We start from the raw sequence: 15,182 nt of genomic DNA on the forward strand, positions 1-15,182 counted from the left end.
AAAGGATGGCGGATGCGTGCAAGCTGAGAGGCACGGTCCGCTTTACAGTAACTTCCATGCAGGCTGAGCTGAGAGCGAGCGGCATTGGAAGGGTTACTGTACCACGCGGGAAAGATTTGCCTAGCAGGAGGACCACCACCAATCTGGAGTTGTGAGTGGAGACGCCGCTCACGCAAGCCAATCTGGAGCAGGAAAGAAAGTCTTTAAATTACTTCCGCCTCTGGGTGGGGCCGAGAGGGAGACACATGTGCGGAGGAGCACGATGCCGGAGTGAGCCAGAGCGCAGAGGCTATCCCACGTGTTGGGGGAGAACCTGCGGAGCAGACCGCAGAGCCGAAGACATCCACCCTGTGGGATACAGGGGTCCGGATGGTGCCCGACGGAAGACTGGCATTGTGCACCAGGAGGCGTGGAGCATTTGGGCCTGGTATGTCCCCAGTGTTTGAATGTGACCATGCATATGCAGGTGTGGGGCCAGTGCAGGCATTGCGGCAATCTACTGCTGCGGGTGGAAGAGAGTGGAGGTCAGCTCAGAAAGTTGAATGTGTCTTGGGAGACCAGGGTCACTCACACCTTGTCGGCTGCAGAGTCGGGCCTTTCACAGGCCGTGGAAGAGGAGTGCTGCGGTTCCTAATGCAGCTGGAGTCCATGCAACCTGTCAGTGGTCCAGAGTGCAAGTGGAGAGAGGCCTGAACGTCTGAGCCGGGGTGCATGCAGGCAGTGCGGGCCGGGAAGCGGCTACCTGGTGCATCAAAAGCTGCAGGCGCAGAGAAAAAGTCTGCTTACACACAGGCAGAGGGAAGAAGATGGCCAGTGTAACTGTAAGCAGCGAGGAAGAGGCCGGGGTCATTGATGTAGGATCTCTCAGCTTCCAGAATCGTTTTTGGATCCTTGGAGGAGGGATTAGATGTTGGATTGGATGTCAGAAGTAGAGACTGAATGGGACTGGGGGTCCGAGGATCAGAGCAGTCCAGCCAGTCTTGGCCCACCTGATGAGGAGGTTAGGGATTCCGTGCTGCGAGGACAGTGCGCCAGGAATCTGGGGTTCTGTGAGGCCTACGCTAATCGGGTCCCAGACCTATTCCCCACCTAGAAACTATGCCTGGGCTCTGGATCAAAATGAGGTCTACGCCTCCCTCATCAAAAGAGAGGAGGCCCCATACTCCCCAGCTGGGAGAGGTAATCGGAAGACCCTCCCCAGATTTTCCAGGATGCAGAGGAGGATACAGAGGAAGGTGGCCTTAGAGTATGGGTATGACTATCCCAACGCTCCACGGGAAGTCATGCTGGAGATAGAGGCCAAGAGAGTCCTGGTGTGATGAAGCTATATGGGACTTCCTTTTTGTCCCCAAGCCATATCATAACCAGTCCAGGATAGACTTGTGGAAGACCTTTCTATCAGTAAAAGCACTGTGGAACCATGGGGGGGCTATCTACTTGGATCGGGTAGAGGTCGGCTGTCCAGATGGATCTGGCCAGGCCTGGTCGATCCGAATCCAGGAAAATGAGGGGAAGATTGTACAGATCCCCCATCCAGATTTCTATTGTTAAGGAGAACATACAGAGTTCAATTGAGGCTGGCTAGCCTATGTCTGCTGACTGAGAAAAAAAAAAGAGAGAGACATAGTGATGAAAATTCAAGTTTAGTTGCTGTTGGGGCTAATGCCCTTTTTCCATTACCCCCTCCCCTTCTATCCTTGCAGAAGGGGTTAAGGAAATCATCAGATGCTACTGGCTAGTGGACTCATATCAGAGGGCCGACCCTCTCAGGAGAAATTAAAGACTGCTGCCTGCTATTCTGGAGATCGTTTGGGCCACTGGGCCGGGGTCATGGATTACAGTTTATTCAAAGACAAGGGAGCTGTCTTTGAGCCAACAGGCCAATACTGGAACTTCGTGGGTGAATGCCTGAAAGAAGTGGGCGGCACCCTAAGAGTTTTTTTTTTTTTTGGTGGGGGGTGCCCTGGTGCCAGGGGCCCCTGAAGAAGTTGCTGCAAGCCCATACAGGACTGATGGTTGTCCAGGCTCCGGCAACAAAGTCCTTGTAAGAAAGAAAAAAATTAGATGCTGAATACTGTGATGGAGAGGACAGTGCAGACACCCTTTTTCTGGACTAATAGTCAGTGACAGGGTTCGGGATCGCCTTTGAGGAGTGGTGTTGAGCGGCGTGTCAAGACTGGCTAGCTAATGCCTGATAGGCTGTTCAGCTAGGGATGTTGGATGGAAAGGCTGCCCCCGCGGGGAGGGTCTACTCATCAAAAACAAGCTAGACAAATGATTGTCTTAATGTATATATGCAGAAATGCCTAACAATTTATTTTTCCTTTGCAGGATGTCTAAAGTTATGATAGTTAGTTAGCTAGGATGCTATGGTTAACCACCGGAGCGAAGTTTGCTTGGTGGGGGGGGGGGGGGGGTGCATTGTTCCAAATGCACCCCAAAAATTGTATCATTATATAAACAGAATGCCTGTATTTTTTATACGTAAATTATTCTTGTACATTCGTTTTTCCTTTTTCCCCCCTTTTCCAGGTTTGTGGGATACTCCTTGAAAAGTTTGTAGAATTTTTGTAGGGGGCGACTGCCCCAGAGCCAATGGGGACATGGCTCATTTTTGGTGGGGGGTGGATGTAGCACTCTCCTAGATAGGTGCTAGGAAGAAAACATAGTTTGCTCCATCTGCTTATCAGGGGAGCCTGATCAGTAGTTCTGCCTGTTGCATATGTCCATGTGTGATTCATCTGGTCTGAGGGAGTGTCCGCACTGGATCCAATAGGGGAGCCTGTTAGACAGTGAAGGAAACCCAGCCAGTGACACACAGGCTTTGTAACTATCCCAGTGGGTTGGCACAAACAGTGGTGCATCCTGGGATATGTTATAAAAGCCAAGGGCACATGTGACAGGGTGTCTTTGGGTGGGAAGCCAGGTCCCAGGAGGAGGGTGTCTCTCCTCCTGTCTGAATGGAAGGTGGTCACAGGCGGTCGACCTAGTGAGCCAGAAGTGTGGTGCTGAGCCAGAAGGTCCAGTGGATGCTGACAATCGGAGTTGAAGGCAGAGCAACGTTGGGAAAAACAGTGTCTGTCAGTACCCGGAAGCTTGCCAGGGGTCTGCCCAGGAAGGGGACCACTCCAGGGAGAGTCAGCAGACAGGAGCTAGCACACACAGCACTGCTCCGATCCTCGGACCCCCAGTCCCATTCAGTCTCTTCTTCTGACTTCCAAACATCTAATCCCTCCTCCAAGGATCCGAACCTATTCTGGAAGTTAGGAGACCCTACATCAATGACCCCGGCCTCTTCCTCGCGGATTACACTTACACTAGCAGGCCCGGTCACCGCTGGCCAGCTTCTCCCCTCTGCCTGTGTGGGAGCAGGCTTTTTCTCTGCACCTGCAGCTTTTGATGCACCAGGTGGCCGCTCCCCAGCCCCCACTACCTGCATGCACCCCAGCTCGGACGTTCGGGCCTCTCTCCACTTGCACCCTGGACCACTAAAAGGTTGCATGGACTCCAGCTGCATTAGGAACCGCAGCACTCCTCTTCCACGGCCTGTGAAAGGCCCCAACTCTGCAGCCAACAAGGCATGAGTGACCCTGGTCTCCCAAGACACATTCAACTTTCTGAGCTGACCTCCACTCTCTTTCACCCACAGCAGTAGATTGCCGCAATGCCCACACTGGCCCCACACCTGCATATGCATGGTCACATTCAAACACTGGGGACATACCAGGCCCAAATGCTCCACGCCTCCTCTGGTGCACAATGCCAGTCTTCCGTCGGGCACCATCCGGACCCCTGTATCCCACAGGGTGGATGTCTTCGGCTCTGCGGTCTGCTCCGCAGGTTTTCCGCCAACACGTGGGATAGCCTCTGCGCTCTGGCTCACTCCGGTACTCGCCATCGTGCTCCTCCGCACACGTGTGTCCCTCTCGGCCCCACCCAGAGGCGGAAGTAATTTATAGACTTTCTTTTCTGCTCCAGATTGGCTTGCGTGAGCGGCGTCTCCGCACACAACTCCAGATTGGTGGTGGCTCCTCCTGCTAGGCAGATCTTTCCAGTGCGCGGTAGAGTAACCATTCCAATGCCTCTCCCTCTCAGCTCAGCCTGCATGGAAGTTACTGTAAAGCCGACCGTGCCTCTCAGCTTGCGCGCATCCGCCATCCTTGCTTGTATCAGGGTTCTAGTTGCGCGTCCATCACTCTGAGCCAGCAGACCCTCTTTGCTATTCAGTAGAATTGTCCCGCTGTCATATGCACGGCCAATAGTTTTCTTCTTGGCATTTGTACAAGCTAGATTCGCCATACTGTATTTGAAAAATGTCCCACTGTCACTGAATGCACTGTCAACAGTTTTCTTTACAGTATCCACTTTGCCACTATTTTGGAAGAATGTCCCTCTGTCATTGGATGCACGGTCAACATTTTCCTGCTGTTCTGGCATAATTCTAGCGCACACACAGCTCCCGGCACACTGATCCACGTGCCCTGGGCCGCCATTTTCTCCGTTCACACTTGCACCACTTACTGTTAAGCAGGCACAGTCCATTTTCAAACTAAGATGCAACTCTCCCGCTCTCCAGCACATTACTTGAGCAGACAATTTACAGTTCGAACAAAGGTTCTTCCGTTGCCGTTGGCAGCCATCAAAGTGCATTTTATTCTTCATCCCACTTTCCCTATCTCCTGTAGAGCAGGCCTCACACTTCTCTCGAGCATTAGAACACAGTCTTTGAGAGAAAAATTACATTTTTGAAGATTTTCTTTGGATGTTGCCGTTAGCAACCATTCCGGTAACCCAGGGCAATATCCCAGGCAAGCCCCCAAATGTAGCACTGCCCCCTAGAGAGCTGCTGAGAATTACACTTCTTGGGTTCCCCCGTAGCAACAGTCTATGAAGCTTATCACTTTAAGTCCTTGGCTCAGACAATGAACAGTCCAGGGGATTTGGTTTTTGTGTTTTATTTGGAACTGGGGTGGGAGAAGGGATGAGTGGGATACTCAAACTATGAACTATGCACAAATTTGAGGACAACTAGCTGTAGTGTGTGTGGCAAGGCTACTGCTTCACCTTGCTTGGTACACCACTAATAACAATGAACCTTGGGATACACCACTATAAACACTGAACCTTGGGGTACACCACTAGTAACATTGAATCTTGGGGTACACCACTAATAACACTGAACCTTGGGGTACACCACTAATAACACTGTACCTTGGGGCACACCACTAATAACATTGAATCTTGGGGTAAACCACTAATACCACTGAAGCTTGGGGGACACCACTGATAAAACTGAAGCTTGGGGCACACCACTAATAATAGTGAACCTTGGTGTACACCACTTTAGTTAGTGTACACATTAGTGGTGTACCCCAAGGTTCAGTTTTATCAGTGGTGTACCCCAAGGTTCAATGGTATTAGTGGTTTACCCAAAGGATCATTGTTATTAGTGGTGTACCCCAAGGTTCAGTGTTATTAGTGGTTTACCCCAAGGATCATTGTTATTAGTGGTGTATCCCAAGGTTCAGTGTTATTAGTGATGTACCCCAAGGTCCAGTGTTATTATTGGTGTAACCCAAGGTTCAGTGTTATTAGTGATGTACCCCAAGGTCCAGTGTTATTATTGGTGTAACCCAAGGTTCAGTGTTATTAGTGATGTACCCCAAGGTCCAGTGTTATTAGTGGTGTACCACAAGGTTTAGTGTTATTAGTGGTGTACCCCAAGGATCAGTGTTGTTAGTGGTGTACCCCAAGGTTCAGTGTTATTAGTGGTGTACACCAAGGATCAATGTTATTAGTGGTGTACCCCAAGGTCCAGTGTTATTAGTGGTGTACCCCAAGGTCCAGTGTTATTAGTGGAATACCCCAAGGTAAGCCGCCAAAGAGAGTGGTGCAGGATTGCCTGAATTCCTGCACCGCTTCCCTCGGCAACTTCGTTCTCCATCGCCATTTGTACTCCCTGGACTTTCCCCAGGTGACCCCACCCTATTACCATCTACCTGTCACCAGATTACATTGTGAGTATATTTTAAAGTGATTGTAAAGTCTTGTTTTTTTTTTTTTTTTTTTATTTAAACAACAAGCATGTTATACTTTCCTCCTCTTTGCAGTTGGTTTTGCACTGAGCAGCCCCGATCCTCCTCTTCGAGGGTCCCTCGCCTGCGCTCCTGGCCCCTCCCTCCAGCGGAGTGCCCCCACAGCAAGCAGCTGTGGGGGCACTACAAGAAAGCGTAAATGATCCATTTAAAGAGTTCGATTCTTGGTGGAGTGTTTTGAGTAGCTGGGTGTAGGATTCAGAAAGTGGCACACCACTTGCGGTGTTAATTCAAAACTTGCTGGAGATCATTCGTTTGAAAGTGGGACTTATTTAATAGTTACTGTGTTAGCAGTTGAGCGTCTTCCAGTCAGTGAGGATGCTGGTGAGCCAGCGACACAATGCTGCCCCACAGTGACATCCGTGGAGCAGAAGTAGTACCTCTAGAGTTGGATCACTTGTAATACACACAATGAAACTCATTGACATTATATGATCCCTTGGTCAATGTTTGTTATCTCTTGGGCACCCTCAGATGCTCCCAGATGACACACTTATGTTTTCTTCCTCCAGTCTTTTGAACTTGGCCTCGGGAACTCTAGTTCATACAATTCCCATACATGACACACAAAGTACCTGTACAGCCAGATGAGTCAGCGGCAGTGTTTGCCCTCATGTGGGAGGCAGATAGGGAGTCAGCAGCTGAGTGGCAGTCTACTGCCCATTGAAGGATTCCTCCCCATTGTCCACAGTGGTGAAGCACTTCACCTTTCCCATGAATTAGGGACTTTCCTGCATTTTTTCTTTTCAGCAGCCTCTACTCTCACTGGTACACTCTATGGCTCATTTGCCGACTCCCTTCAGGGCTCCGCAGCCATTGCTGCACCTATCAGGACATCCCACAGCTCCTCAAGCCAGTCCTCAGGCGCTGTTACTGGAGAAAAGTCCTCTTTCCTGTGATCTAAAAGGGCCAACTCTAGCAGTACTACGTCCTGCTGGTCAGGACTATGCTGCAGGCTGATTGTCAGATGCTCAACTGCTAATACAGGTGTTGTGATGGTATGGCCCTTCTCTTCGAAGTTTGGATGTACCAGGTCAACCCCTCCGTCCCTGAGGGAGCTCTGGTGCAGGACTTCACAAGTGGCTCCAGATCCAGAGAGTCTTGGTGCATCTCCTCTAGCTTTGGTTTAGGATAATTAAAGTAGTCTTAAATCCAAAAGCAAACATTTATGATAATGTAGTTTACCAATTCTTAGATGTGATGGCTGAATGAGTTTTAAGTTGCCCGATTTTCACTGAATACATTTTGTATAGCACTGAGTGGACATACTGTAATAATATAGACGTGAGATCTAGACAAAATGTGGGATAGACAAGTTAAATAAGCATTTTTAAAACACTTTTAGCGCTGTATAATTTATACAGTATATGGAACAATTTGGCCAGCCTGAACATGATGCTGCTTCTGCAGTAGAAAGTCATTTTTTTATTTGTTGTATCACGGTCACCAGTAAATAAATACTTATTTCCGTAAAAATACCTGCAGTGCCCCAGGGGGTAGACGGGCACTCTCTCTCTCTTTTGTCAGGGGACTGGTTGCAGAGGATAGTCCAGGCAGTTGAACCACACAGGTGCAGAATTCTCTTGTAAGGTAGTCCAAGCAGCTGTGAGAAATGCCACCCTACTTCAGGGATCCCTTAAACTACACATCCCATGAAACATTGACATTCACAGACATGATGGGAATTGTAGTTCCCAATAAACTGGAGGGCCGTAGTTTGAAGACCCCCCCTGCCCTACTTGAATGGCTGCATTGGCAAATCTATATGGACAATGTCCACCACTTTGACTGGGATCTATGTTAGTGTTGTGTGCTCCTATGCCCTTTTATAGCACTCATTGATTCTGATGCAGCAGTGCCCTGCACTTAACTTTGCTTTAGCAGGTATGGTCCCAGTAAGTCACAGAAAGCGAGAGGAGCTGCAAAGTATACTTGATGAGTATGTCTAGGAGTCCAGGGGATGATGGGAGCCCAGGAAACTGTGGGTATGGGGCTTAAAAAGGCCCTGCTACTCCCAATGTGGAAGACAAAAAAAGAGGCACTCTGCCACATAAATAAACACACACCTGTGACAAGTCTTTTATTGAAAAAACCCCAATAATGTAAATAATTAATAATTGCCCATTGATACAAACTCAAAACATATACAACTGCAACCTTCCAGCGTTAAAAAAAAAAAAACAAAACACGTTGACACATCTGGAGTCTTGCTGCAAAAAACAGCTCCCAGCCGATAGAAAATGTATACAGAGTAAGGATATTCCTGGTGACATCACGGGGGGGGGGGGGGGGGGTGATGGGTTGGTTGATGTCCTTGACCAAATATAGTCATGTTCAAAGTTGGTCATGCCCTTTGTATAGATTCAGCTCATCATAAATGGCAGTTTCCAGCCCCTTTGCTGAATCTAAACAAAGGGCATGGTCAACATAACCATATTTGGTAATGCCCTTTGTTTAGACTCAGCTAAGGGGCTGGAAACTGTCATTCATGATAAGCAGTGATTTAGAGTGATTGTGTCGGCATTGGTTTTATTTGGCACCATACATCATGTTTGACAATTTTCTGCTTTTCCGGATGCGATTGGCAATGGATTTAGAGCCTGGGAAAATTTGTTTCCTTTAATAGGACTTTATGAAAATTGACTTTTTTTTCGCCACCCTGACTAGGCGTTTTTTCTTCCAATATTGGTATTTCTCAATCAATATCAATGTGTTTATTACTTTTTGATTTTTTTTTTTTTACTGTGTAACCCCTTATTTAGTCACATGGTGAGGGGCATGTATCTCTTTAAATGAACATTCAGATTTTGTCTCCCCCCCACAGACCCTACAACCAGAAGGCCAGAGTTGTGGGGAAAAGGCCTTTATCCTCCTCAGCATGGGAGTAATATGCCTTATCATACTCACTGCCCACTTTTCTCGGCCAGCCAGGCTGCAGACTTAGATAAGGGTCAGGTATAGACTTTGGGTTGGGCTTTACACTATTTTGAATTGGGGTTCACCCTTAAAATCCATTCCATGCCCAAGGGGTCTGGTAGGAAAATTTAGGGAGACCACACAGTTTTTGTTTTTATTATTTGCATGGGGTTTATCCTAAAATCCACACAAAACCCTAATCAAGGATACGGGTCACATATTGACTTATTTGGGGGTGGGGCATGCTGTTTGTTTTGGGTTTTTCTTTTTTTTCCAAAAAGTCATTGGTTGGTATGGTACACCAAAAAAACCCAATGACCAATGTGGTCACCGGTTGCTAGGGTATAGGTGACTTTTTAGAATTATTTTTTGTGGGTCCTGCTTAAAATCCATATCAGACCCTCACTTAGGATAAGTATCTGCTATGGATGAAGAGAATCCTCTTTGTTTACAAACCTAGGAAAGCTGTCCAGGAAATGTCATTTAGCAGCCAGCAATTTAAATGTTTTTCTTATCTTTGTAAATGTCACTTTTCTTGTTTACATCATCCGCATGTCACTTCATAGACAGCTTTAGGTCATCTCAAAAGCTAATAATTTAAAGGGATTTTTATTATAGTATAATAATACATAGCATTTTTAATATTTCACTTTATGCATTATTAAAGGAACAGGGTTGAGATCAACATTCAGAGCTCATGAGCAAGTACAGTGAACTGAACCCAGGTACCTTCAGCTCACCCCTAACACCCCTCTTGTGAGATCTTTGATGTCAAACAAAGTCTGATTTCCATACTCATGGCAGGAATATGGCTTCTCATCTGTGTGCAAGTCCTGATGCCTAACAAAATCCGATCTCTGTGTAAAACATTTTCTACATACAAGACAGGTATATGGCCTCTCTCCTGTGTGAGATCTCTGATGTCTAGAAAGTTTTGAACTTTCCCACATACAAGGCAGGAATACGGCTTCCCCCCATTGTGGGATCTCTGATGTCTAGAAAGGTTTTGACTTCTTAGTAAAATATTTCCCACATTCAGTGCAAGAACACAGCTTCTACCCTGAAAAAAAATACTGTGCCCACTGCACAAAAGTCCGAAATGCAATAGATGTCACATAGGCAGCAGGAAAAAGTTCAGAAATGACTCAAACAGTCCATAATCCTTCACTCTATCTCCTGGGATGATAATGTACGAAGACGTGTTTCTCAAAAGGATCACCACCACCACCGTGCTCCAAGGGGGGAGGAGAATTGCCCACTCACCAGATGCTGTGGCCCAACCCACTTTCGTGTTTGAGCATTCAGGCTTATAATGATGGTCACTGGTCCAGAGTATCCACAACAGGAATCGCACCAGCGCAGTCAAAAAAAGCTCAGCAGCATATGGGGAGGAGAGAACATAATCCCAATAGCGTGATACCGTTTGAAAGGGTTTTATTAAATAAAATAAAACATAAGGTAACACACTCACATGTCTTGTATGTCATCCAACGCAAAAAAACAGTCACGAATAGGGGAGGGATACCCTTCGGGAGATGATGTCCAGGCTCCACGCCGTGGACGCCGCGCCTTCTGGGTAATCCGAACTCCTCTTACACAGCCTGGTTACATCGCCTGGTCACGCCCCGACGCGTTTCGTGATTTCCACTTCTTCCCCGGGAGCGTGACCACGGCAGCTTGGCGGTAACCTTAAATACCCATGCCCATCAACCCACAGGGCGGGGCCAGGGTTGACATCATCGGCCATTGGTGGTTGCTCAGGTGTGTTGACCAATCACAGACTAGATTTACAGGATCACTTCCTCTCAATTCACTAATCTCTATGGTACATTACCCTATAACCCGGAAGTAGGGTGGTGCCGAGGTTCACACCATCGGTTATTGGTGGATGCCTGTAGAATAACGGCCAATAGCAGGCTAAGACAGCACAGTAACCCTCCATCTCGCCACTATTCACTACAATGGGCCGTCCTACGACCCGGAAGTATAGCACACAGGAAGTTAATTGCACCCTTATGCTGAAAGCAAAAAGACACCAACCACTCAACCACCAATAGACCGATAGTATCCATACAAAATCGCTAGTGTATATACATACTTAAAACGCTGTAAATTACATCACTTTCCATTGGTAGTGACGATCGTGTTCTGACCAATCATAGTGATTCAGCTTTACGCCCAATCAGCTAAAACTTCCTCCTTAATTAACATATGACCCGGAACAATAATAGCACGGATTCCCGGCCGGATGTAAGGTCTCCATGACCCGGAAGAATAATAACATAGAGTCCCGGCCGGATGTATGGGCTCCACCCACCAGGAAGACCAAGAAGTTATTTATGTGTACTCAGTACACTATGCACAACAGCAGCTCCAGCATTCCAGGTGGCTCAGCAAGTAGAGTCATTGGCAAACACACTGGAGGTCACAGGTTCAAGTCTGGGTCCTGACATTGTGAAAATACACCTGTTAATTATATGCACATTTAAAGAGACTATGCACAACAGTGCCATCTACCAATGGAAGTGTAACAATGTAAGGAAAATTTGTATGGAAGTATAATCCATATACCAAAGATATCATAATAATAAACAAAAACATGTCACACCAGAAAAAAGAACACGAATCTATTGGAAACTAATAGGCAAAACTAAATATAAATAAGTAAAATCATTAAAATATTTAAAATAACCCTAAGCCCATAACCAACGCTAGACAGCATGAGTCACAAGCCTAGGGACATTTGTGTGTGCGGACACTTTGGGGGATCACGGTCCTCCCAACGCACATCATCCAAAGATGAAAGATCAAGTATAAAATAATATAATATAGAGTTGGAAACTAAAATCAATGATCACTAATAAAACAATTTAAATCCAACTCTATATTTAATCCTACAGGGCTCAAAGATTGGGTCTGGAATATCCATTTTGTTTCGCACTTTGATAATTCCCTAACCCAATTGGCACCCCTCCACGGGGGTGTCACCCGCTCAACACCCCAGAATTGTAAACAACTGGGGTCCCGTTGGTGATGTGAACGGAAATGGGCTGGGACACTGTGCTCTGTTTTGCCCTTAATAATATTGCTGATGTGCTCCCCAACTCTAATTGTCAAAGTGCGTTTAGTTCGTCCTATATAAATGATTTTGCAGGGACACATTAAAGCATACACCACATGCGTGGTATCACATGTGATTGACTTTTGTCTAGGGCATAACTATTTCTGGTATAATCAGTCCTTCTACAGCCAGAAGAAAGGTGTGGCAATGGGAGCGAAATTCGCTCCCAGTCTCGCCAACCTTTTTATGGCAGAGTGGGAGGACAAACATGTATTTTGTAGGGAGAGACCAGAACTCCTTTTCTATCGTCGATTCATAGACGATATTATTTTTGTATGGAACGACACAGAGTCCTCATTATTGAACTTCATGAGCTATTTGAATACTAATACAAATAACATCAAACTCGAGTTCAATTGGAGTTTAACGGATATCCACTTCTTGGACGTAAATATAAAGAAGGGTTCGGGCAGACTAACTACGTCTGTCTTCTTCAAGTCTACAGATAGAAACAGTTACCTGTCTATTCAAAGTGGACATCACCCGAACTGGCTGCGTAATATACCGCGTGGCCAGTTCATGCGAGTACGACGGAACTGTACATTTGAAGAAGACTATATCGCCCAAACCAATGTTCTTAAAGGAGAGGTTTATCCAAAAGGGATATGACGAACAATGTCTTGAGTAAGAGATTGAAAATATTCTGGATATCCCTCGAGCTGCATGCTTGCAGAACGTGACGAGACCCACAAATGGATCTGACGATAAACAATGGAGTTTTTTGTCTGATTACTGTGAGGACCACAAAAAAGTAGAAGCCATCTTCAAAACCCATTGGAACATCTTGCAGATGGATGCAGTATTGGGACCTGTGTTGCCCGATGTTCCATCCTTCATTTACCGTAGGGCCCCGAGCTTTGGGGACAGGGTGGTGAAGAAGATCCTTAATCCCCCGGATACTTCCTTCTTTCCGGGTAGACGAGGGTTTCACAAATGTGGGAGATGTAAGTCATGTTCGTATACCCCCCAAAATCAGAGGAGACGTGAGTCCTTTTATGTTGCAGCAATTGACAAGAGTTTCGACATTAGGCATTTCATCACATGTGATACCACGCATGTGGTGTATGCTTTAATGTGTCCCTGCAAAATCATTTATATAGGACGAACTAAACGCACTTTGACAATTAGAGTTGGGGAGCACATCAGCAATATTATTAAGGGCAAAACAGAGCACAGTGTCCCAGCCCATTTCCGTTCACATCACCAACGGGACCCCAGTTGTTTACAATTCTGGGGTGTTGAGCGGGTGACACCCCCGTGGAGGGGTGCCAATTGGGTTAGGGAATTATCAAAGTGCGAAACAAAATGGATATTCCAGACCCAATCTTTGAGCCCTGTAGGATTAAATATAGAGTTGGATTTAAATTGTTTTATTAGTGATCATTGATTTTAGTTTCCAACTCTATATTATATTATTTTATACTTGATCTTTCATCTTTGGATGATGTGCGTTGGGAGGACCGTGATCCCCCAAAGTGTCCGCACACACAAATGTCCCTAGGCTTGTGACTCATGCTGTCTAGCGTTGGTTATGGGCTTAGGGTTATTTTAAATATTTTAATGATTTTACTTATTTATATTTAGTTTTGCCTATTAGTTTCCAATAGATTCGTGTTCTTTTTTCTGGTGTGACATGTTTTTGTTTATTATTATGATATCTTTGGTATATGGATTATACTTCCATACAAATTTTCCTTACATTGTTACACTTCCATTGGTAGATGGCACTGTTGTGCATAGTCTCTTTAAATGTGCATATAATTAACAGGTGTATTTTCACAATGTCAGGACCCAGACTTGAACCTGTGACCTCCAGTGTGTTTGCCAATGACTCTACTTGCTGAGCCACCTGGAATGCTGGAGCTGCTGTTGTGCATAGTGTACTGAGTACACATAAATAACTTCTTGGTATTTCTGGTGGGTGGAGCCCATACATCCGGCCGGGACTCTATGTTATTATTCTTCCGGGTCATGGAGACCTTACATCCGGCCGGGAATCCGTGCTATTATTGTTCCGGGTCATATGTTAATTAAGGAGGAAGTTTTAGCTGATTGGGCGTAAAGCTGAATCACTATGATTGGTCAGAACACGATCGTCACTACCAATGGAAAGTGATGTAATTTACAGCGTTTTAAGTATGTATATACACTAGCGATTTTGTATGGATACTATCGGTCTATTGGTGGTTGAGTGGTTGGTGTCTTTTTGCTTTCAGCATAAGGGTGCAATTAACTTCCTGTGTGCTATACTTCCGGGTCGTAGGACGGCCCATTGTAGTGAATAGTGGCGAGATGGAGGGTTACTGTGCTGTCTTAGCCTGCTATTGGCCGTTATTCTACAGGCATCCACCAATAACCGATGGTGTGAACCTCGGCACCACCCTACTTCCGGGTTATAGGGTAATGTACCATAGAGATTAGTGAATTGAGAGGAAGTGATCCTGTAAATCTAGTCTGTGATTGGTCGACACACCTGAGCAACCACCAATGGCCGATGATGTCAACCCTGGCCCCGCCCTGTGGGTTGATGGGCATGGGTATTTAAGGTTACCGCCAAGCCGCCGTGGTCACGCTCCCGGGGAAGAAGTGGAAATCACGAAACGCGTCGGGGCGTGACCAGGCGATGTAACCAGGCTGTGTAAGAGGAGTTCGGATTACCCAGAAGGCGCGGCGTCCACGGCGTGGAGCCTGGACATCATCTCCCGAAGGGTATCCCTCCCCTATTCGTGACTGTTTTTTTGCGTTGGATGACATACAAGACATGTGAGTGTGTTACCTTATGTTTTATTTTATTTAATAAAACCCTTTCAAACGGTATCACGCTATTGGGATTATGTTCTCTCCTCCCCATATGCTGCTGAGCTTTTTTTGACTGCGCTGGTGCGATTCCTGTTGTGGATACTCTGGACCAGTGACCATCATTATAAGCCTGAATGCTCAAACACGAAAGTGGGTTGGGCCACAGCATCTGGTGAGTGGGCAATTCTCCTCCCCCCTTGGAGCACGGTGGTGGTGGTGATCCTTTTGAGAAACACGTCTTCGTACATTAT

The 15,182-nt window shown here is 46.4% G+C and overlaps 1 protein-coding gene across 1 annotated transcript in view; it reads right to left on the reverse strand.

Annotated features, from left to right (window-relative positions):
• LOC309550292 (uncharacterized protein) overlaps positions 1-15,182 on the reverse strand; it is a 979,642-nt gene that overhangs the window by 309,295 nt on the left and 655,165 nt on the right.

This window comes from Pelophylax lessonae (genome assembly GCF_965119305.1).
Source record: "Pelophylax lessonae genome assembly, chromosome: 3".
Lineage (NCBI taxonomy): Eukaryota > Metazoa > Chordata > Amphibia > Anura > Ranidae > Pelophylax > Pelophylax lessonae.